Source organism: Pelobates fuscus, chromosome 5 (genome assembly GCF_036172605.1).
Source record: "Pelobates fuscus isolate aPelFus1 chromosome 5, aPelFus1.pri, whole genome shotgun sequence".
NCBI lineage: Eukaryota > Metazoa > Chordata > Amphibia > Anura > Pelobatidae > Pelobates > Pelobates fuscus.
In genome coordinates this window covers 129,960,695-129,983,271 of record NC_086321.1, presented here as the reverse complement: position 1 = coordinate 129,983,271, position 22,577 = coordinate 129,960,695, and the positions used below count along the sequence as shown (strand labels likewise).

General features: G+C 46.6%; 1 protein-coding gene across 1 annotated transcript in view; it reads right to left on the bottom strand.

Moving 5' to 3' along the window:
• The window catches only part of CCDC62 (coiled-coil domain containing 62), a 35,767-nt gene extending 34,357 nt beyond the window's left edge, over nucleotides 1-1,410 (bottom strand). Inside the window, exon 1 of the mRNA XM_063454291.1 lies at nucleotides 1,353-1,410. The gene's annotated coding sequence lies outside the window, so the exon portion shown is untranslated. The remainder of the gene's footprint in view (nucleotides 1-1,352) is intronic.
• Between the last annotated feature and the right edge of the window lie 21,167 nt (nucleotides 1,411-22,577).

Here is a 22,577-nt window from a genome sequence, read left to right as displayed (position 1 = left end):
TATCAATTAGAAGCCACTGGTGTCTATTCTGTTTATTTTACATACCTGCCGGGCTATATCTCACTGGACCCAGAGATACACTGCATAATCTTAGGCGGGACTTAAACCACCCAGATACGAAGAAGTAGAGCTGTCAGCTAGACCTGTGCACTGTAAGTGTATCTCTTCTTTTTAATCCTCAACCAACACCCGGTATACTACACTATATACCTGTTTTACGGTCTCCTTGTCTCGCTGCATACTTACCCACACCAGAGGACTTTTTAATGCGCTACTTTGCCACTTGTGAACTTCCTATATGACAAAGTTATACTACTTTGTCTCATGGTATCTTTGGATTGCACTGGAAGCAGTCTTGATCAGAATTATATTGAGAATATATATTTATTAAATACTGAAAAGCAACAGATGCACTTTTAGCGGACAAATGTTACAATTCAGTCTTGACCTCAATACAATTTGGTGTTTAGAGTATAAACCTTATATAGTTACCCAAGGCACTTCACCAAAGGTAAATTGTTAACCATGCAATAGGGAATTGCAAATGTAAGGCCAAAATAGACTAGCTGGAATATAAATATAAACCTATTTACACAGATTGTTTTCTAAACACATTTATTTAAAGACACGTTATTGTGAGTATTATTGCTGTTGAGTTCTGTCTTACACTCAGTCACACCAGCAATATGAATCTCCTAGAAAAGATGAACATTACCATAGAAAAGAGGCCCAAAAGTAGGAACAGTCCCTTCTAAATAGGGACACTTGGGAGGTATGCACATGTTCACCCACAGTAATTGTACCCCCCTCTCATAAAATAATAAAAGAAGAGAGAGTCACTCATTGACAAAACTTCATAAGCTGTACTATCTGAAAAGGACAATACATTATAAAGATTATATTTTAAACCTCTACATCAGATTTAGGGGTAATGCATAATAAACGTGAATTCTACTTCTTCATTGTTGATTTTGCTGAAACACAAATAAAATGCTGGGGTGCTGAGCAGGCTGTAAGATCAGACCAGGCATTTTCTAATATGCACAAAGCAAAAAGCATGGAATTATTAAAATAAATAAACAGAACAAGTGTCAGGAGCCTGGATCCTCCCCTCTTGGTTGGTCCTGGTGTTTATGAAAGACACTATTAGCCATCACTGTGTGTGTCACTAGTTAGCTGTCTGTAGGTGGTATATAAATGGAGGTGGTGATGGTTAGATATACAAGGTGCTCAGATCTGTGGATCACTAGTACAGCTGCCGGGTGCTGCTGCCGGGTCTCTATGCTGTCTGTCTGCAGAGGGGAGAGATAGTAAGAGGGCAGTTTAATGAACCCGCACACAGCAGCACTCACCGCATTAAGTTTGACTCTCGGCCCGACCCGTATCCTATTCAAATAACGCCACTTAACGGCCAAATCCCGCGAGATCACCGCTGCCCGCAGCTCGCGAGATTTCCCCAGCGGCCGCCCCGGTGCTTCCTGGGTACAGGCAGTGGGTGACATGTATGCTTGCTGTGATAGGGATCTATGTTATAACTTCAGGACTTGATGGAGTGGGTTTAGAGTTAGCTACCAGGCAGGAAACAGAAGGGGCCATTTTTTTTGTCGATACCAGCCTTAAAGGGCCACTAGAGTCATCAGAACAACTTCACATCTAAATGAAGTTGTTATGGTGCAAGGAGACCCCAGGCGCTTCTTACCTTCAGGGTTTAAACCCCAAGTTGCCTCCAGTGCCAATCTCAGCTCCCCCCATGGTGGCATCTGGTTTTCCAAATTTCAGATACTCAGCCAGGTAGTGGCGCCAGTAAATGGCTGGAAGCGGTTAGCTGTCACCTGGCGGCACTACACGCTTCATGAAACAGAAATTTCTGAATCCAAATGCCGCTGAACAGGAGCTGAGATTGGCACTGGAGGCAACTTCAGGATTAAACCATTTGAGAACGGCACCAAAACATCCTTATTTAGATAACACATCCTTATTTAGATGACACTGTAGTGTTCCTTTCAGGAAGCAGAACATCGCTTAGCCCTAGAAGGTTATTCCCTAAAGCAGTGGTAGTCAACCTTTTTTTACCTACCGCCCACTAATGCATCTTTTTGGTTGAAAAAAATGTCCTTACCGCCCACCAGTTTTCGCGCAAATGCGGAATATTTTTTAGAAAGGAGGGTGTTTAACCCCTTAAGGACCAAACGTCTGGAATAAAAGGGAATCATGACATGTCACACATGTCATGTGTCCTTAAGGGGTTAAAAAAAAAAAAAAAAAATATGTACGTACATTTATCTTTTTATGTCTACTTAATGCAGGTTTATAAGGTTTTAATTTTATAAAGTTTAATGAGAAAACAATAAAGTAAATTGAAATTACCTTTACTAGTAATTAATGAGATCCTTGAGGTTGATGCTGCGAGACTAAATATTTGATATCTGGTTCTTTCAGTGATATTCAGACGACTTCTCTGTTTGCGCATAATATGATTTCTCATTTGTGCGTCAGCTCATCTCCCTCCTCAATTCCCCTCCCCACCTTTTTTTCCCTTTTGTCTATTTTTTAACCTTCCTTGTAGCAATGCCCAGTAGGAAGGCTGAGCTAGGTAGCCCACTATAACAGACAGGCACACATACAGACACACACACGACACACACACATACAGGCACACACACACACAAACGACACACATACATACATACACGCACACACACACACGACACATACATACACACACGACACATACATACACACACGACACACATACATACACACATACAAGACACATATACATACATGCACACACACAAGACATACATAGACACCCACACATGCAGACACACATATATACAGACACACACACATACAAAGATACACACACATTATATTTAAGTCACCCTCCTGTTTCCTACCTTTAAGGTGCAGGAGGGTGACTTATTTTTATTATTTCACTTTTGATAGGCTGTGTATTGCGTCATCGAAAGATAGCACTCCTCTGGTCATTTTTATTTTCAATGACTGTGTTTTTGTATGGCTTTTAAGGCTTCTGGTTATTATCTGTCCCAAAGTGCAGGCGGGCTTTTACTGCAGATGGAGGCACAGAGGTTATCTATGACAAATAAATGTTCTAAGATGTAATTTCTAGCAAAGCAGACATATCCAAGAGGTTTATATCAGAATGGCGTTGACAATATGGCTGGAATAATTCACATTTTTAGGTTGTGAAAACTTCTAGACGAGGCATGCGTTTGTGATTATTTCAAATGGAAATTCATTGGAATTTCTTAATTTAAAACAGAAACAGACATACACTCATACGACACACACACAGACATACAAGACACACACACACAAGACACACATACAGACACACAGACAGGCACACATACACACATACATACACACAAAGACACAGACAGGCACACATACATACACACAAAGACACAGACAGGCACACACACACACACACACAAGACACATACAAACAGGCACACATACAAACAGACACACACAGACATGCACACATATATACAGACAGACAGACACACACAAGACATACATACAAAGACACATACAGACAGACACACACACACAAGACATACAAAGACACACACACACAAGACATACCTACAAAGACACACACACACATTAGATTTAAGTCACCCTCCTGTTTCCTACCTTTAAGGTGCAGGAGGGTGACTTTCCCTGGGGTCCAGTGGTGGCTCAGGTGGATGGGAGTCAGAGTTCCCACTCTGACTCCCTCTGCTTCCTCCCGCGCGGCTCTCAGTTTTAGCTGGGAGGAGTGACCGGGGAATCACTTCCTCCCAGCTCTGTGATGTCATCACAGGGGGCCCGGTTGCGCTGTTAAAGCGCCCAGCGCTGACCGGGCCCCCTCATAATCCACATCCATCGGGTGGCCCTGACAGCATGGGCCACCCGATGGACCCCTCCATATGCGGCCCCGGCGGTTTGCCGCGCGGGCCGGGGCCGCAAATGGTCACGGCGGTACCCAGTCGCAGGAGTACCGCCGGCTCGCGCCCGCCCGGTCGTCAAAACCTGGAAATCCCTACCGCCCACCTGGAATCCTAAAACGCCCACTAGTGGGCGGTATGGACCAGGTTGACGACCCATGCCCTAAAGTGTGAATTTTATTAAAGGACACGGAGGCTCATATTATGCTTTATCTCTTTCTTTACCCGCCTTTCTGGTGCAACCTATACCGCGACTGGGGCCATTTGCGCATGCGCAGTTTGCAGCTGCGCATTGCGGCGGCCATATTGGGTGTGGCAAAGAGTTTGCCACGCTTTTTTCCCGACTTGCACTTCTCGTTTAGTGGTGGGCGCGAGCTGATTGGCTGCTTAACGTGTGGGACTGCCTGAAGGTGCTTCCCTGGAGCTATTGCTGAGGTAACACTCGGTAAGCTGCCAGCATTTTGTATTGTGCTTTGTCCTGTTAGCTTATTGCGCCTTGGTTTAACTTCCTCTCCCCAACACCCCTTCTGTGACGAATAGTTCATTTTCACTGCAGTCTCCTTGTTAGTGTGGTATACCTTATTGCTTATTACCCTAAGGAGTTCGAGGGTACTGTCCCTACCATTGCTAAGAGTGCCACTAGGCATCAGCTGGCCCCTGCTCCTAGACCCCCTACCCATCAGGGGGAGGAGGTAGCTTCCCTGGAGCAAGTGAATTCAGGAGAGTTCCACTCGCTCCAAGCCATTTGTAACAGATCCTTACCAGTCTCCTGACATCTGTATAATAATCAAAGGAAATTGTATTGTATATCCTCTGTTCGTTCCATTTCCACCGTTCGTATGGGTCCGCACGAATCCCCTGTGTAAAGTATGGGTGGCCGCCATTTCGGGACTTTGCACGTGTTCACGGCCATCTTGTGCATGACCAGCGTTGTTTGCCAGCCACCGTCTGGAACTAAAAACGGCTACGCAAACAGGCGAACACCGCTGAGACCTCCATAACACCAGGGATTCGTGCCAGAGCTACCGAACGCCCTGCTGTTCGGTAGACAGACTTAACAGACTATGGGGATTATAGCGACCACCGAGATTCGACTGGATGGCACGAATTTCATCCCTTTTCACCGTACGAACGGGGACCGACCGCAAGGCCAAAACTTATGGAACTATTTTCGGCTAGTTGGTCTGTGCGGTCGGTCAAAACTTTGAACCGTATAACTCCCGAACCATATGTCCGAATAGACTGAATTTTGGATATATTGTTCCCCTGGACAAGGGCTATCTGGGGATACCGGAAAGCTGTATCCCCTGTTTTTGGGGTACATCCAGAACTGGGGGAAATTACTGTACACGTTAATTATGTTAACTGTTTATCTGAGGGGAGGGGATGTGTGGGCTGTAACCTGTACATGATTGGTGATTTAATGCCTCCCCCTGAGTGTGTACTTTTTGTCTGTAACTGTAATAAAAAGCAGGCTGGATATTCCAGACCTCAGTTCTTCTTGACCCTTCAAAACGTAGCCTCGTCTCGTTCTTGGAAGGGGATTATTTGGGAATATTACTCTGCTCTGTTTCAGCTGAACCTGACTCTCTCTCTGGATATCGTGGATGGGATTATACCAGCTTTACTTCTCCACAGCAGCTTGCAGGGAAAAGGACGTCTCCAACGGCAGATACCCTCTCTCTACCTGGGTAGCCGTTACACCATTTATTCTGCAATGGGAGCGATGTCTGGCAGATTGTCCCACTCTATTATGGCGTTTAGTCCCAACACATCCAAAGGCCTCTGAGGATAAGCCGGTGGTCCCTAGGGGCTGTAAGGCTACAAAGAAGACCCACAATGTGGGCGAGCATACCTCAAAAATTCCAGAAAGGACGGACAGACGGCCCCCACGTAAAAGGCAAAAGTGGTGCGGACATGGAAGAGGCAAAAGCCCTCACAAATTCTTCTGACTCTGGTTCGGATTCTGAGGAGGTTTCGAACGAGTCTGATGAGATCAGCTCTATTGACTCGGAGACTTCATCTCCGGACCGCAGTTTGGCTATAAAAATGGCCATTTGTGCTAAAGAGATCACGGATGCTTCCACCATTCTCGACCCACAGGGTGAACCCCTGTTTGACCCCGATGCCTTACAGAACCCTAGGTCGGCCGAATGGTACCGGACCGATCACGTGGCCCAGTATATCGCTGCTAGAATTAGAAAACCTCCGGATATGGCTACAAGGAATAAACTTAGGGCAGAGTGCCCGCGCCCTACGGTCCCCGATATGGCCTCTGCCACATTGGAAGTAGATCCTAAAGTCGCCCAATTCCCGGGGAAATCAGCCTGGTGTAAAGATCTTACCTTGAGTGGGAGTCAACACGCAGATTTTAAAGCACCCTTTGCAATTTTATACCAGCCAAGGGGACTCAAGGCAGAAATCCCCAAGGCGGTGAAACAGTGCACTGGGGCTGATAACCAGTGCTTCCAGGAACGAGGTACAGGCAAGGAATATCCAAAGGTGTAGTCAGGGACGGAATCAATGGTCAGGACAGGCGGCAATCAGGCATAAACGAAGGACGAGCAGAGGATCAAGAACCAGGAGTCAGATTAACAGCTGACAACGAGACACCAACCAGGCAGGGTTTAAATAGAGAAACATCAGCCACTTATTAGGAACAGGTGTGCAGGGTCCAGACGGGGAGACACAAACAACAGGATACCAGGAACCATCCGAAAATTACCAAAGAAGTGTGTAGCCCAAAGTAAGGCTACTGACTGGTAAGTAGGAGACTCAGGTTCAAACCCAGCCAGGCCCAAGAACACAAATAATGCAGAAGGCACGATGACAATCGTGACAGCTGGAAAGCTAAAAAGGGGATCGATTACTCATTACATCATTGCCAAGACAATGTGCTTGACGCATTAGGCCCTAGTGCCAAAAATATTTACATGATCGAAGCAGCCTGATCTCAGTTGATCTCTTGGCCGTTAGGCCAACACTCTATTTGCTTAATTGGCAATGCTGAGAGGTGAAAAGCTATCCTAAACTTGTTAATATGACAATATCTGAGCCTGGACCACAGGCAAAAGGCCTCCTACTCGGAGACAATTTTGTGAAGGAATTGGACAAGGTACAAACAAACATGAAGAGAGTGTTCTCTCCAAAGGTTTTTGGTGGGGCCGGCAGACATTGGGGCTGTCTGTCCGGTCGTGGCTACCGAGGCTCCGCCACGCCTAGGTTCCAGCATGCGAAGACCAAGTCCCCTTCGCCTTTCTTCCCAGTCAGAGGCAGATCATGGCCGTTCCGAGGAACCAGGGGTACCACGTATGGCCAATGGTCTTATGGTAAGTGCTCTACCATTCCCTTCCCCCTTTGTATGTCATATGTGGGGGGCAGACTGCTCCATTTTGTTGAGGCCTGGCACAGACTAACATCAGATGTTTGGGTCCTCAATACCATTCTGGGTTATCATATAGAGTTTGTGCAACCCCCAGTTCAAACTTCAGTGCCGCACCAGATTGTGTTTTCCCAACAGGACAGGGACCTGGAACTGGAAGAAATCCACGTACTTTCCCTACAAGGGAAAGGTGCGATCTACCAAGTTCCGCCTTGCTCTCCCGGGTTTCTGAGCAACCTTTTTTTGGTGCCCAAAAAGGGCGGTGGGGTGAGGCCAGTTATCAACCTGCGCCCGTTCAACATATTTGTGCGGTACAACCACTTCAAAATGGAGGGAATCCACTGCCTTCGAGACCTCCTCAGGTTGGGGGAATTGGATGGTCAAACTTGACCTACAGGACGCCTATCTCACTATTCCGATTGCTGAGGAGTGTCAACACCTCCTTCAATTTCAATGGGACGAGATAACGTGGAGATTCCGGTTTCTCCCCTTTGGGCTGTCGACGGCTCCATGGTGCTTCACCAAGCTGCTGAAACCTGTAGTCGCCCTCCTGTGCAGCAGTAGTGTCCAAATGATGATATACTTAGACGATATACTGATCATGGCGCACAATACTCAACCAGCTCCGTCAACATCTCTCTTGGGAGTTGTCCCTCCTACAAAAGTTAGGATTCCTGATCAACTGGGAAAAGTCAGTACTAACCCCTTTCCAGTCCATGGAATTCTCGGATTCAACATAGACGCGGTATAGTCGCCCAGTGTTAACCTTACAAGAACTGGCCAGGATAATCGGTCTCCTCTCAGCCTCCATCCAGGCAATTTTCCAGGGGCCTCTTCATTACAGGGCTCTTCAAAGACTAAATGCCGCACACTTACGTTTGGGTCGCTCCTACTCTGACTCTGTTCCATTTGACTACACAGCCAATGAGGAAATCACCTGGTGGCTGCAACATATGGAAGCGTGGAACGGCAGAGTGATCTTCGGGACCGCCCCGGATTTTATCATAGAATCCAATGTAAGCACGCACAGTTGGGGAACGCGTTGTGGTCCTATCGGAAAAAGAGCTTCACCTTAACAGCCTGGAACTCATGGCGGGATTGTTCGCCCTAAAAAGCCTAAACGGTCTCACGACCAATTACTCCATTATTCTGCGAATGGACAATATATCGGCATTCAGCTACATCAACCATCTGGGGGGCACGAGATCTAAGATACTGACGGACCTAGCCACAGAATTCTGGCAATATGGCCTTAATCGCAATATATCAGTACAATCAGAATACATTCCAGGTCTGTCCAATACAATAGCGGATTTTAATTCCAGACATCTGCGAGACACCAGCGATTGGCGACTAAACCATGATTGCCGTGATGACACCTCAGATTGTTAGAGTGGCTCCAGCAGGGAACCTGTGTCATGCCAGACATTCCAAAATCAACTCTCGAATTACTGGTGGGAGCCTGGGCCCCTGGAACAAGACGATCCTACAGTCATGCCTGGAACTCATGGAGTCGTTGGTGCATGGAACAACAAGTGGATCCTGTATGTGCTCCTGTGAACTGCCTATTGCGTTTTCTTACAGGCCTATACGACCAAGGTCTGGCCTATTGCACTATTAATGTCTATAGATCAGCGATCTCTGCTGGCCATCATGGACTAGAGGGTTCCCCAGCGGGTAAACATCTTCTGGTGTGTCAACTGCTACATGGCATTAGATTAGCACAGCCACCTCAACCTCAATATAAGTCAGTATGGGATGTGAACCTGGCCACAGAATGCAGACCTCACGCTTAAACAGCTATCAGCAAAATTAACCATGGTCCTCTGTCTGATATCATGCAAACGGGTTTCAGATGTCCGAGCATGGGACATTGACGCACGCTCCTTCACCCCTACGGGAGTTTCCTTCAGTATTTCCAGATGTACTAAATCATCGATTTCTAGTCATCATTTCCTTACATCGTGGACCTCTGCTCAGTGGCTTGTCTCCGAGAATACGAAAAACGAACTCAGGCATTTCGAGACCCAGCACATCACGAGCTGTTACTAAACTACCTCATTACCCCGTATCTATGGTGACACTAGCCCGCTGGGTGAAATGGGTAATAGCTTCGACGCACATAGATTCCTCTGAATATGGCGCACATTCTACTAGAGGGGCCATGACTTCTAAAGTTTTTAACTTAGGATGTAAGCTTGAAGACCTTCTGCGAACAGCAGATTGGTCTCGTGAATCTACTTTCAAGGAGTATTATTTTCACCCTACAGAACATGTGTCATTGATGGTTATTTCACAGCTTTAAACCAGCATAATATGAGCCTTCGTGTCCTTTAATAAAATTACCAGATTTTACTAATTACATGATGTAAAGTCATGATTTTATAAACTACACGGAGGCGAATATTAGCCCTCCCGATATAGGTATGTTTTCAGTTACATTCTAGGTTTTTCTTCTCCCACCCTAGGTAAGTCCCAGGGATTGATATTTGATGTCTGGCTTGTTTTTTGTCAGTGGTTTAATTTATCTAAGTAGTATGTCAAGATTGTATTGCCTACTATATGCTTATTTTAGTCAAATATATTTAAATCATTCAGCCTAGTCTGTACTGTGGTAACATGGACGATGGTCTCTGGGACATATTTTACTATTTCCCAATGTCCCTTCCAGCTTGACACTTTGCTGATTACTACCATCAAGATCGGTTTTCCTTCACAGTTTCCAGCGGATGTGTTCCTAAAGATCCGTTCACGCGGAGGATATTGACGGTAAGGCGGTCTAATGTGTTGATCCAGTTACTTTAATTTAGTTTTTTTCGTTGAAGGTTGGCTTCGGCATCACCAATAAAGAGGAGTGGCTAAGGGTCACATGGGATGATATTGCGGGTACGGGAGAGAAAATACTGTCCTGGCCTGTTCCAGACCTGCAATTGTTCACTTACCGTTTTCTGAATTGTAATGCCGCCACAGTTCTGCCATTTCTTTTGTTGCTACACCTTTTTGCATTTGGGTGAACGGCATTAATTCATAAGATACATTTGTAGAGATTTGTTGTTTAAGCTCTGACATCATTGGTACGGTGACTGTTTTCCATTTCCTAGCCAGTAATAGCTCGGCAGCGGTGAGTATAAGATACATGGTCTTAGCGGCAACTTTTGGCAGACCCTTGGAGAAGATATACAGTAGGAATGTGCGGGGCTCTGGTGGCATGTGATGCTGTGTGCATTGGGTAATCATGTCACCTACGTCCTGCCAATAGTTTTGTAATGTGGGGCAGGTCCACCATAGATGTAGCATAGTGCCTACGTCTGAATGGCATCTCCAACATACATTACTCACATTGGGATAAAAGGTTGCCAACCTATGTGTGTTATTTCTAGATGTGTTGCCCAGGAGGAAAGTCGTATATGCTGACTGCCATTGCTCTGGTGTCACAGCCCCCCAAAGTTCTTTTTTCCAGGATTTTTGGAATGCCCATATGGTGTCCTCACTTAGTGTTGATGTGCATGTAACATGTTAAGCATTAAAACTGAAAATTAAACACATCAAACTTTGCAGTGTAGCTAGGGTTTCCCCCGCATCTATAACTCGTGGCCTGTGTGCCACTAGCATGAGGCTAGTACTCAAGTGTCCGCTGGCGTGTTGGCACGGTGCGCCCTTTTTGCTGGCTGTCTTCCATTCCGGCTGAAGAGTATAGGGTCTCTTAGGAGGTTTCGGGTTTGAGTCCACGTGATATCCCCATTGTCGGAGCAGATGAAGACCCTCTTCGGTCAATGCTGCTGGAACCGCTTTGCCCTCTGTCATAATAAGGAGTTTAGTGGAGAATCCCCATCTATATGGGATTTGTTGTTTTCTTAGAGTCTCCATGACTTCCCGGAAGGGTCTGCGGCGTCCCAGGGTCTCTGCAGATAAATCCGTGTATAGCAGGATGTCTTTGAATTTGTCCGGAAGATTCTTGCATAGTCTGTGTGATTTCAGTATGTCTTCCTTTATATGGAAAAAAGGCATTTTCACAAACACATCCCTGGCAGTGCTGGGTGGCAGATGTTGCGGTCGTGCCACGCGGTGTGCTCTGTCCATCAGGAGCATTGCTACTGGCAGCTCAGGGAACAATGTGTGGAATAAACCTGTTAGATAGGCAGCCAGGCCTTGGTGTGTCACATCCTCAGAGATCCCTCGTAAGCGTATGTTGCGCCGTTGGGACCTTTCCTCCAGATCCATTAGCTTAGTTTCACAGCGTGCCAGTTGTTGCTGGAGTTGCTCTACATGGTTTGCGAGATCATTGTTCACTGTTGTGAAGTCCTCCATCTTGTGCTCTATGTGTGATGTTCTAGAGCCCACATTGTGTAGGTCTTTTTTAATTTCGGCCATTGCCTCTGTCAATATGGTCTGTAGCTTATCAGCCATGGTGTCTAGCACTGTTTGGAAGACGTCTTTCATGAGTGGAGATGGTTCAGGCTGTGGTAGGCCTTGACCCTCATCGTGGCCATCTTGGGTCGGCGACGGAAAAGATTTTGCCGTTTCCGCTCTCGATGCAAAGAAGGCGATTTTGTCCTGGGATTCAGGGTTTTTCCGTGCTCAGTGTTGCGACATATCTTGTCTGATTGTTGCGAGGGTTAATATTTGTCTGCTTGCCTTGTACTTCACCGTTTAAGAGTCCCGAGATACGGAGCTTCACCGCTATCCATCCATCCGACTCGAGTTCCAGCCATGAGCCCCCCCCCTACGCACTCCCCAGCTTTTATATTTTAACCTCCATTTTGCCATTTCAATTTTTTTTTGCTACCAATCAGTTTAAAAAGTGACTCTGAAAGTTAATTTCATATATTAGGCAAATAAACTTTATTTTTTTTAAAGTGACTGTTTTCAGTTTGCCTTTATTGGGCTCTAAGTTTGTTATTCACTTTGGATCAATTTTTATTCCTAACAATTAGTTTGTTAATTGTGAGAAATGCAAAAGGTGCTTATTTGAAAGAAAGAAAACAAAAAACACAAAACAATAAGCCTTCCAGCTGGCATTGCCAAGTAGTCTAAAGGGAAAATGTTGTAGGTGACCAACTGAAAACCCTGTCACCATAATACAGATATACATTTTTGCTTTTATTCATTGACTACATTGCAAATCCAAAAGCTACTTGTTTGAATTCTAAAATTAAGTTATATATTTTTTTCCCAAATGATTAAGTTGCTGGACATTTACATAATGTAATTGATTGACTATCAAGGCAAATGCAAATATTACAAGTTTTAGAATAAAATGTTGTATTTCTTAAACTGTGTACTTTGTCTTTAAGAGATATTGCAAATTGTCAAGGTGTTAGAAATGAAACATATTGTTTTTCATAGATGTTTCTTTAAGCAATAACCTCAGTGCATATTAAGTTTACGCCATTTTGTCCCAGACGAATTACAATAACAACTAGAAAAGCTACAATTTATGGGGAAATTGTGTGACGTGTTCTTGCCTCCACCAGTAGTCTACAACTGGAGTGGGCGGAGTAACTATTATTTATTTATATAGCACATTTAATTGCAACGTTGTTGCCCAAAGTGCTTCACAGTTACATTAAAACATACATTTATAAAAACATTAGCAGGTGTACAAAGGGCCCTGTTTTGGACATCACTTGCTGCTCCAGCCTGGCACAGGTCAGAGTATTTTGGCGGTTGCCATCTTCAAACGGCCGTATTTTAAAAACTATACATCCTACAGCGAAGAGCTTTATATTATGAGAATCACAAGACCAAGACCTACATTTTGATGCATAGTATGTCTCTGAAGTATTAAAAATGAAGGCACAGTCCCTGTTTAGAAATTGCCCTTCAAGTTTGAGCTGGCTAGAGTGGAGTCTCAAAAAATGTCAATGGACGGCGTGAGTTGCAAACAAATGGTTATATTGTGAAAACTATCAGGACTATGGCTTAACCGTAGACATTTTTAGTGGCAGCAGGGATAGCTGAACGTGTTGATATAAGATTTGTGTAGGTGGGCCTGAAAATGAGGGAGTGTGGCAGTTTAGAAATCATGTCCTGATTTTTCAGCTTTGTCAGCTCCCACTCTAGTTTTGAAAATTTTGACATTCATTCCTATGGGACCAATTTCGCCACAAGAACGACGATATTCTGTGAACCATTCCACAAAGTAATAGCATTCCAATCGGGAACAATCCGCACGTTTCGGTATATTACTGTCTATGTAGTGTAAAAACTGTGGGAGGAGTTAGGGTGGTAAATTTGGCTATAATAAGAATAAAATATATGTGAGATAACATTAAGTGGTCTTGCTATGCAAGAACACTTAATAATGCATAAACAAGCTTCAAGGCTATCCTATGACTCTTTCAGTACACAAAATACTGTGGTAACCCTAAGTAGATAAGGATGTTTAGTAGTGATGTCGCGAACACAAAATTTTCGATTCGCGAACGGCGAACGCGAACTTCCGCAAATGTTCGCGAACCGGTCGAACCGCTATAGACTTCAATGGGCAGGCAAATTTTAAAACCCACAGGGACTCTTTCTGGCCACAATAGTGATGGAAAAGTTGTTTCAAGGGGACGAACACCTGGACTGTGGCATGCCGGAGGGGGATCCATGGCAAATTACACAGTTGATGCAGAGTCTGGTTTTAATCCATAAAGGGCATAAATCACCTAACATTCCTAAATCACAATGGATATGGATTGACACCTGACATATGACATATTGACACCTTGACATATGGATTGACACCTGTCCTCAGAGACCCTGATACACACTGACAGAGAGCAGAATAGGGACTGTTCCCCCTACATAGGGTCACTTGGCAGATATGGATTGACACCTATCCTAAGGATCCCTGATACACACTGACACAGAGCAGAATAGGAACTGTTCCCCCTACATAGGGTCACTTGGCAGATATGGATTGACACCTATCCTAAGGATCCCTGATACACACTGACACAGAGCAGAATAGGGACTGTTCCCCCTACATAGGGTCACTTGGCAGATATGGATTGACACCTTTCCTCAGGGACCCTGATACACACTGGGGGGGACCTACTTTCCACCCCTCGCCCCCACCCCTGCGTGGTGGGTGGGGGCCATAAAAATAATGAGGGGAGGACCTACTGTCCTCCCCCGGGCCCCCACCCCTGCGCGGTGGGTGGGGGCCATAAATCACAATGGGGGAGGACCTACTGTCCTCCCCCCGCCCCCACCCCTGCTCAGTGGGTGGGGGCCATAAAAATAATGAGGGGGGTACCTACTGTCCTCCCCCTGGCCCCCACCCCTGCGCGGTGGGTGGGGGCCATAAATCACAATGGGGGGGGGCCTACTGGGACCCTAGTCACCCACCCTAAAAAAGTTACCCCCTACTTACCCCCCTCACCCTAAAAAATAGTGAAGGGGGAATAAAATAACTAACCTGTAAAGAAAAATTCAACTTACCATTTTACGTCTTCTTTTTTCTAAAATCTTCTTTTTTCAGCCCCAAAAAAGGCCAAATAGGGGGGCGGGGCTTGGACGCCATCCTGGACGGTCGCAGGCAGATTAGGATCCTGCCTAAATCTATGAAAAAAGACTTCCAAAGGGGGTAAAACACCCCAAAACCTCGCTAAACAATCATGAACAACCTCAACCTGCACTGCGGGAACAACCTCGGGGAGGATTACATCCCCTCCACCCGTGCAAGAGAACAGCTGCGACATCCACCTTTTTGCAGCCTGGTGCCGACCCGGCGGGAGATGCGGCCGGTCTCTACGTCGGGGGCGACCTGGACACTCAGCCCAGCGGTCATCGCCCCGTACTCCCCCCCTCTGGGCCGGTGGGGAATATCCCGGCCTCCACCAGACGACTAATCACCTCAGCAAAGCAATCAGACGACAACAGGGACAAAGCCACACACGTGGCCTTCCCTAAAATGGCCGCCGACAAACCTGCACAATCTAACCTGCACCACAGCAACTGGGCAGCAAGCTTCTTGCTAAACTTCGACAATATGTGCCGGCGGTATTGGAGAGGCTGGGAGGAACGGCGAAAGCCACATGAGACGCCCGCACCTATGGAGCTACCCCTAGACAGAGCTCCACTCCATCGAGGCTCCCCCTCCTGCAAAGATTCAAGCACAAACCCACAGCCCACACTCTGGGAAACAGAAGCGTAACAATGTGGAGGTGCGCAGGGCTCCATCCAGCATTAGCAACCGCCAAACACCCCAGCCGCAAGTACCTAGCCCACACAGGCAGAGAGCAGGCAAGACTTCACTGCATAAACGCCCAATACAGAGACTGCAACACAGGTCGACTCCAGGAGGTAAATCGGCTCACAGAGCTCCCCCGCAGAGACCCCCTTTCAAAAGAGGAATCCAACAGCCCCACAGGGAGACGTATAGCCCAGGCTACAACACCAAACAGAGATCCCTGACACCACCAGGTACCAGCCTTCATGCTGCACGAAAAGCCGACCTGGGTTGGAGAGGGAGAGCGATGGAGGGATATGGAGCTCACGGAGATCCCTCCCATCATGTAAGCCTTAAAGCTGGACTAGAAAAGGACTGCTCGGGGTGGCCTACCAGAGGCATTGGTTGAGACCCTGACCCTGCCTAACTGCCGACCCCAAACGGACACCAGCACAAGTATATCTGTCGACCACCCTTAATGTTTCTCACATAAATGTCTCTTTCTTTTGTGTTACTCTTGCTATAATTTCATTTAAAGGACAAAGCAGCTTTATGCTATAGTTTGCGTATTTCACTCACATGCGTATACTACCTCACAATTGTTAGTAGTTGCTTTATGTTTATTTTTTGAAAAACCACAGTCAGATATGAACCATTTTGTTTCAGCTCAAAGTTCATAAGCAAAACTTATAATGGATCAGTCTGAAATCTACTGTCTAGCAGCGTAGTTCTTGCATTAATACACTTTTCATGTATAGCATGATAATGAAGCATGATATAATAATCAAAATGTGCTGTTTAATTGCGTGCCATTTTGTTCTACTATCTAAGAACATGTATAGATAGCAGCAAAAATTGCCTAAGCCTATATGAAAGCTTAAACTGGCTAGCTCGGTGACTTGCTGCCCCCTGGTGGTCAATATTAAGCAGTGTGGAGAAATCTGCACCTGACACTGTCAAATAAGCCTGAAACTTAAAAACTGTATCATACTTATTCAAATAGCATGTATAGCTCAGTTATAAAGTTTTATTAACATGTACTTAACTTGATATACCTAAAAACTCAAACGTGCTGTTTACTTTACCACGACTTAGTATATCATTATTGTTTAACCTTTTTTACTAAAAATGTATGCATACTTATCGTGCCACAATACTGCTACCCAGTGGTGTATCCTGGTTTTGTGCTGCCCTAGGCAGGGCAAAACTCAGGCGCCCCCCCTCCCCCCGCGCCACCCCCACCCAACCTTTCCCCCCGCCCCGCATTCTAAATACACACACATTCACTGACAGATACGCATACACTAGCTAACAGAAACACACACACACTAACAGACTCACTCACACTCAGTAACAGACAAACACACTCACTAGCAGACACACACACACTCACTAACATACACACACACACACACACACTCACAGGCAAACACACACTAACAGACACAAACACTAACAGACACACACACTAACAGACACACACACTAACACACACACACACTAACACACACACTAACAGACACAGACACACTAACAGACACACACTATCCCATTACCCACATTAACACATTTTTTTTTTTTTAATAAATGTATTTTTAACACATTTTTTTTATTTATAACACATTTTTTTACATTTATTTTTAACACATTTTTTTTTATTTAACACCCCCCCACCCCCAGCCTCCTTACCTTTGGGAATGCTGGGGAGGGGGGGTCTCTTCCTCCCTGGTGGTCCAGTGGCTGCTGGGCGATCGGGCGGCTCAGCCTGGCGGGCGGGCGGCCGGCCGGCCGGCTTTCTGGGAGCACTTCCCCTGAGCTGTCTGCTCAGCTCCCTCGCGCGCCTCAGAGTGAGGCTGGGAGCCGGAATATGACGTCATATTCCGGCTCCGCCTCCCAGCCTCACTCTGCGGCTGGCGAGGGAGCTGAGCAGACAGCTCAGGGGAAGTGCTCCCTTGCCGGCCGCCCGCCCGCCAGCCAGGCAGGCAGTGCCGCCCGATCGCCCAGCAGCCCATCCGGCATGTCTGTTAGCCGCAAGGCTAACAAGACATTTGCCTTGGGCATTTGGGGGGCGGCTTTTTTTGCCGCCCCCTGGAAAATGCCGCCCAAGGCAAATGCCTTGTTTGCCTCGCGGCTAATACGCCCCTGCTGCTACCATATGTTTATGTAACTCGAGCCTGTCAAAGCTGTTGTGGCGACACAGGCACTGTTGTACATCCCTGCATACCAAAAATAAAGAATTAAAAAAAAAAAAAAGGCCAAATAAAAAGCCATAAGAACCAACGCAATTTAAAAAAAAAAAAAAAAGAGCGCAAAAAAAAATTATCCATCTTCACCCATGGAGGGCTCCGCGCAGACTGAGCTCTGCAGGGCGGGGGAAGGCTTATAAAGCCTTGCCACGCCCTGCAATTAGGCTAAGAACACTTTGATTGGCTGGTTTAAGCCAATCAGAGTGCTCTTTGTCATTTTACACAGCGTGGGAAAATTCCAAAGAACTTTCCCACGCTGTGTAAAATGACACAGAGCACTCTGATTGGTTAGATTCCAAGCCCACCAATCACAGTGCTCTGTGTCATTTTATTCCTAAATTGTTTGGAATAACGTGCTTTAAATCGATCAGGTAGTGTAAGGGTTATGCCCGCTTCACAGTGACAGACCAAACACCCCGTTTAACGCACCGCAAACAGTCCATTTGCACAACCGCAAACTCCCCATTTGCACAAGGTTGGATACCAAGCTAGCCATGTCCCGTTCCTTGTCCTCACTGATGTCATTGAAGGTCTCTTCCTCCACCCAGCCACGTACAACACCAAGGGTCCCCGAAAGGTGACAACAAGCCCCCTGGGACGCCTGCTGTGTTTGGTCTTCCACCTCCTCAAAGCCACCTTCCTCCTCTGACTCCTCTTCTTCAGACTCCTCTCTCTGCGTTATTATAAGGTGTGTTAAAGGGACACTCCAGGCACCCAGACCACTTCTGCTCATTGGAGTGGTCTGGGTGCCAACTCCCACTACCCTTAACCCTGCAACTGTAAATATTGCAGTTTTTCATAAACTGCAATATTTACATTGCAGGGTTAACTCCACCTCTAGTGGCTGTCTATTAGACAGCCACTAGAGGTCACTTCCTGGGTTCTAGCACAGGTTTCCTGTGCTAGAGCGTCGCTGGACGTCCTCACGCTGTGTGAGGACCTCCAGCGTCGCTCAAAACCCCATTGGAAAGCATTGAAATGATTTTTCAATGCTTTCCTATGGGGAGACGTAATGCGCATGCGCGGCATTTCCGCGCATGCGCATTAGGTCTCCTCGGCCGGTGAGCGAGATTAGTCTCGCCCACCGGCCGACGTAATCACTAGGAGGAGCGTCGCGGAGGCGGAGACAGCGGCGAGGGACATCGCCGCTGTCCCAGGTAAGTGACTGAAGGGGTTTTCACCCCATCAGTAACCGGGGATTGGTGGGTGGGAGGGAGAGGGACCCTCCAGTGCCAGAAAAACGGATCGTTTTTCTGGCACTGGAGTTTCCCTTTAAGTAGTACTATTCCTATCAGTTTAATCCCTGTTACGTCCCCTATCAGGGGACGTGTATATGGCATCGATTTTAGGAACCGGGAGATGGAAAAAGATGCTTGGTCGGTCCTCCTACTTCAAATTTGATTTGATACCCACCCAAATGTCTTGCTTGACCAATCCTCACCTCTTCTGTGCATCTCCATTCCATAGCTTTTATTGCAGTCCTGTTTTGACCCTATCATCTCTGTCTTCCACAGTCAGAGTTTTAAAATACCACTTCTATCAAACCTGAACAGTGCTCAGGGTCCATTCCGCCCCACCCCAAGTTCCTTACTACATTTATAGATAGAATCCCACACACAACTTTAGATAATTCCAAATAGCAGCTGCAAACACTACCAATAATGAGCACAATCCACCTTCTTAACCCCTAACACTCAGTCCTCCTCCTTACTTCTGCTCATTCTTCTTTCCTCTAATTACCTACCCACACATTTCCCTCACCCTTCAAACATGCAACCGTAACCCCAATTCTGAAAAAGCCCAACCTTGATCCAACCTCCCCATCCAACTACCGCCCTATCTTGCTACTGCATTTCCCTCTAAGATCCTCGAGAGAGTTTTGTACGCCAGATTGACAGACTTTCTCGAATCCAACTCTCTGCTTGACCCCCTTCAGTCTGGTTTCCGCGCTGGTCACTCTGCTGTGTCGAAACTGCTGTGACCAAAGTATCCAACGATTTAATTGCTGCTAAATCTCACGGCCAATACTCTATCCTAATCCTCCTTGATCTTTCTGCCGCATTTGACACTGTTGATCATCAACAGCTTCTTCACATTCTTCATAACTTTGGTCTACGGAATACTGCTCTCTCCTGGTGCTCCTCCTACCTCTCCCAGCGCTCTTTCAGTGTTTCTTTCTCTGGTTCCGCCTCTTCTCCCCAACCCCTCTCTGTCGGCGTCCCCCAAGGTTCTGTCCTCGGCCCCCTATTGTTCTCTATCTATACCGCCTCCCTTGGTAAACTCATCAGCTCCTTTGGTGTCCAATATCATTTATATGCAGATGACACGCAAATCTACCTGTCCTCCCCTGATCTCTCTCCGCCCACCTTGACTCGTGTTTCTGACTGCCTCTCTGCTATTTCCAACTGGATGGCTGCTCACTTCCTTAAACTCAACCTGCCCAAAACACTTCTAGTTCTTCCTCCCTCAAGTGCTGCTACTCCTGTTGTCTCCATCCAAGTCAACGGCGCTACTATTACCTCCACCTCGCAGGCTCGCTGCCTAGGGGTTCTTTTCGATTCTGACCTCTCTTTTACTCCCCATGTCCAATCGATAGTCAAATCCTGTCGCTTTCAACTCAAGAACATAGCGCGCATCCGCCCATATCTAATGCCAGACGCGGCTAAGATACTGGTTCATGCTGTTGTTCTCTCTCGCCTCGACTACTGCAATCCCCTTCTCACCGGTCTTACATGTTCCCAGCTTGCACCGCTGCAATCTATAATGAATGCGGCTGCGAGGCTTATTTTCCTGTCCGGTCGCACCTCCCACGCCTCCACGCTCTGTCAGTCCCTGCATTGGCTTCCAGTTAGATATAGGGCCCAATTCAAAATTCTGGCGCTTGCTTACAAATCCCTACATAATGCTGCTCCAACATACCTATCCTCCCTCATACACAAGTATGTCCCGTCGAGACCCCTGCGCTCATCCCAAGACCTACGCCTATCCTCTGCCCGGATCCCCACCTCTGACGCTCGCCTTCTGCAGATATGAGTGGTGGCACTGGGCAAGTGGGCACAGTATACGCTGTGAGCCTGACACACATGCTGGCAGGCAGGCAACTGCAATTAGATTACACAGGAGAAAAAAAAAAAAAAAAAAAGCAGACTGACGTTCTAGCCCTAAAAAGGGCTTTTTGGGGGTGCTGTCCATACAGCAGAGATCAGATGAGTCCTTCAGGACTGTAGTAGACAATGAATACACTAGCCTAGCTATCGATTTCCCAATTAAATCAGCAGCAGCTACACTGTCCTTCCTCTCACTAAGAATACAGCTTCCGAATGAATCTAAAATGGATGCTGTCCAGGAGGTGGGAGGGTCTGGGAGGGAGGGTCTGCTGCTGATTGGCTGGAATGTGTCTGCTAACTGTGAGGTACAGGGTCAAAGTTTACTCAATGATGACGAATAGGGGGCGGACCGAACATCGCATATGTTCGCCCGCCGTGGCGAACGCGAACAAGCTATGTTCGCCAGGAACTATTCGAGACATCTCTAGTTATGGTGCTTGGAGTGTTTCTAGAGTGAACCAATCCTGGTCAGACAGTCTTTGTGTCTTATATACAGGTTAGGTTGCTTATCACATGTGCCATATGTAAAGCAGTTTTTAAAGGGACTCTATAGGCACCCAGACGACTTAATCTCATTGAAGCAGTTGGTTGCACTGTTGCACAGAGAAACTGCAATGTTTATATTGCAGGGTGACGATTGCCTCTAGTGTCTGTCTACTAGACAGCCATTAGATGCACTTCCTGCTGTTTCTGGGAGTTTGTCTTCTCTGTTTGCATGATGACATTAAGAGTTTTAATGGGACACTCCAGGCACCCAGACCACTTCTGCCCATTGGAGTGGTCTGGGTGCCAACTCCCACTACTCTTAACCCTGCAACTGTAATTATTGCAGTATTTTATAAACTGCAATAATTACCTTGCAGGGTTAACTCCACCTCTAGTGGCTTTCTACTAGACAGCCACTAGAGGGCACTTCCTGGTTCCTAGCACAGGAAACCTGTGCTAGAGCTTTGCTGGACGTCCTCACGCTGCGTGAGGACCTCCAGCGTCGCTCATTTCCCCATAGGAAAGCATTTTCAATGCATTTTCAATGCTTTCCTATGGGGAGCACTAATGCGCAGCATTGCCGCGCATGCGCATTAGGTCTCCTCGGCCGGTGGGCAGGATCAGTCTCGCCCACCGGCCGATGGAGTCAAAAGGAGGAGCGGCGCGGAGGAGGAAGCAGCGACGAGGGACATCGTTGCTGCCTCAGGTAAGTTACTGAAGGGGTTTTCACTCCTTCAGCAACTGGGGATTGGGGGGTGGGAGGGAGAGGGAACCTGCAGTGCCAGCAAAATTGATTGTTTTCCTGGCACTGGAGTTTCCCTTTAAAATCCCTAATAGGAAAGCACGGATTCAATGCTTTCCAAAGAGGAAGGCCTGTGACGTGCGTTAGGGTCCCCCTTTGACGTCAAAGATTGAGCCAGTGCTGGAATAAGATAATTTGTTTTAAACGCATTGAGTGTTGCAAGGGATGGTGCAGAGTAACACTCTAGTGTTCGGAATACTGCTTTGTATTCTCAACATTATTGTGTTCCTTTAAATGGTAATCAGCAAACGGGAACTCACAAAGTGTTAGCAAGCTCAAAGTTGGTGTATGTACAGCCATGAGGATGTGTATAGTCCTGCACTTCAGGTCACATTTCCTTTTTAGAAAGCGCAGGATAAAGCTAAAATCTAATTTGAAGGTTTATTTCATGAGCCTTGTTAACTACAGGGAACACAGGGAACCAGCACAGTTTC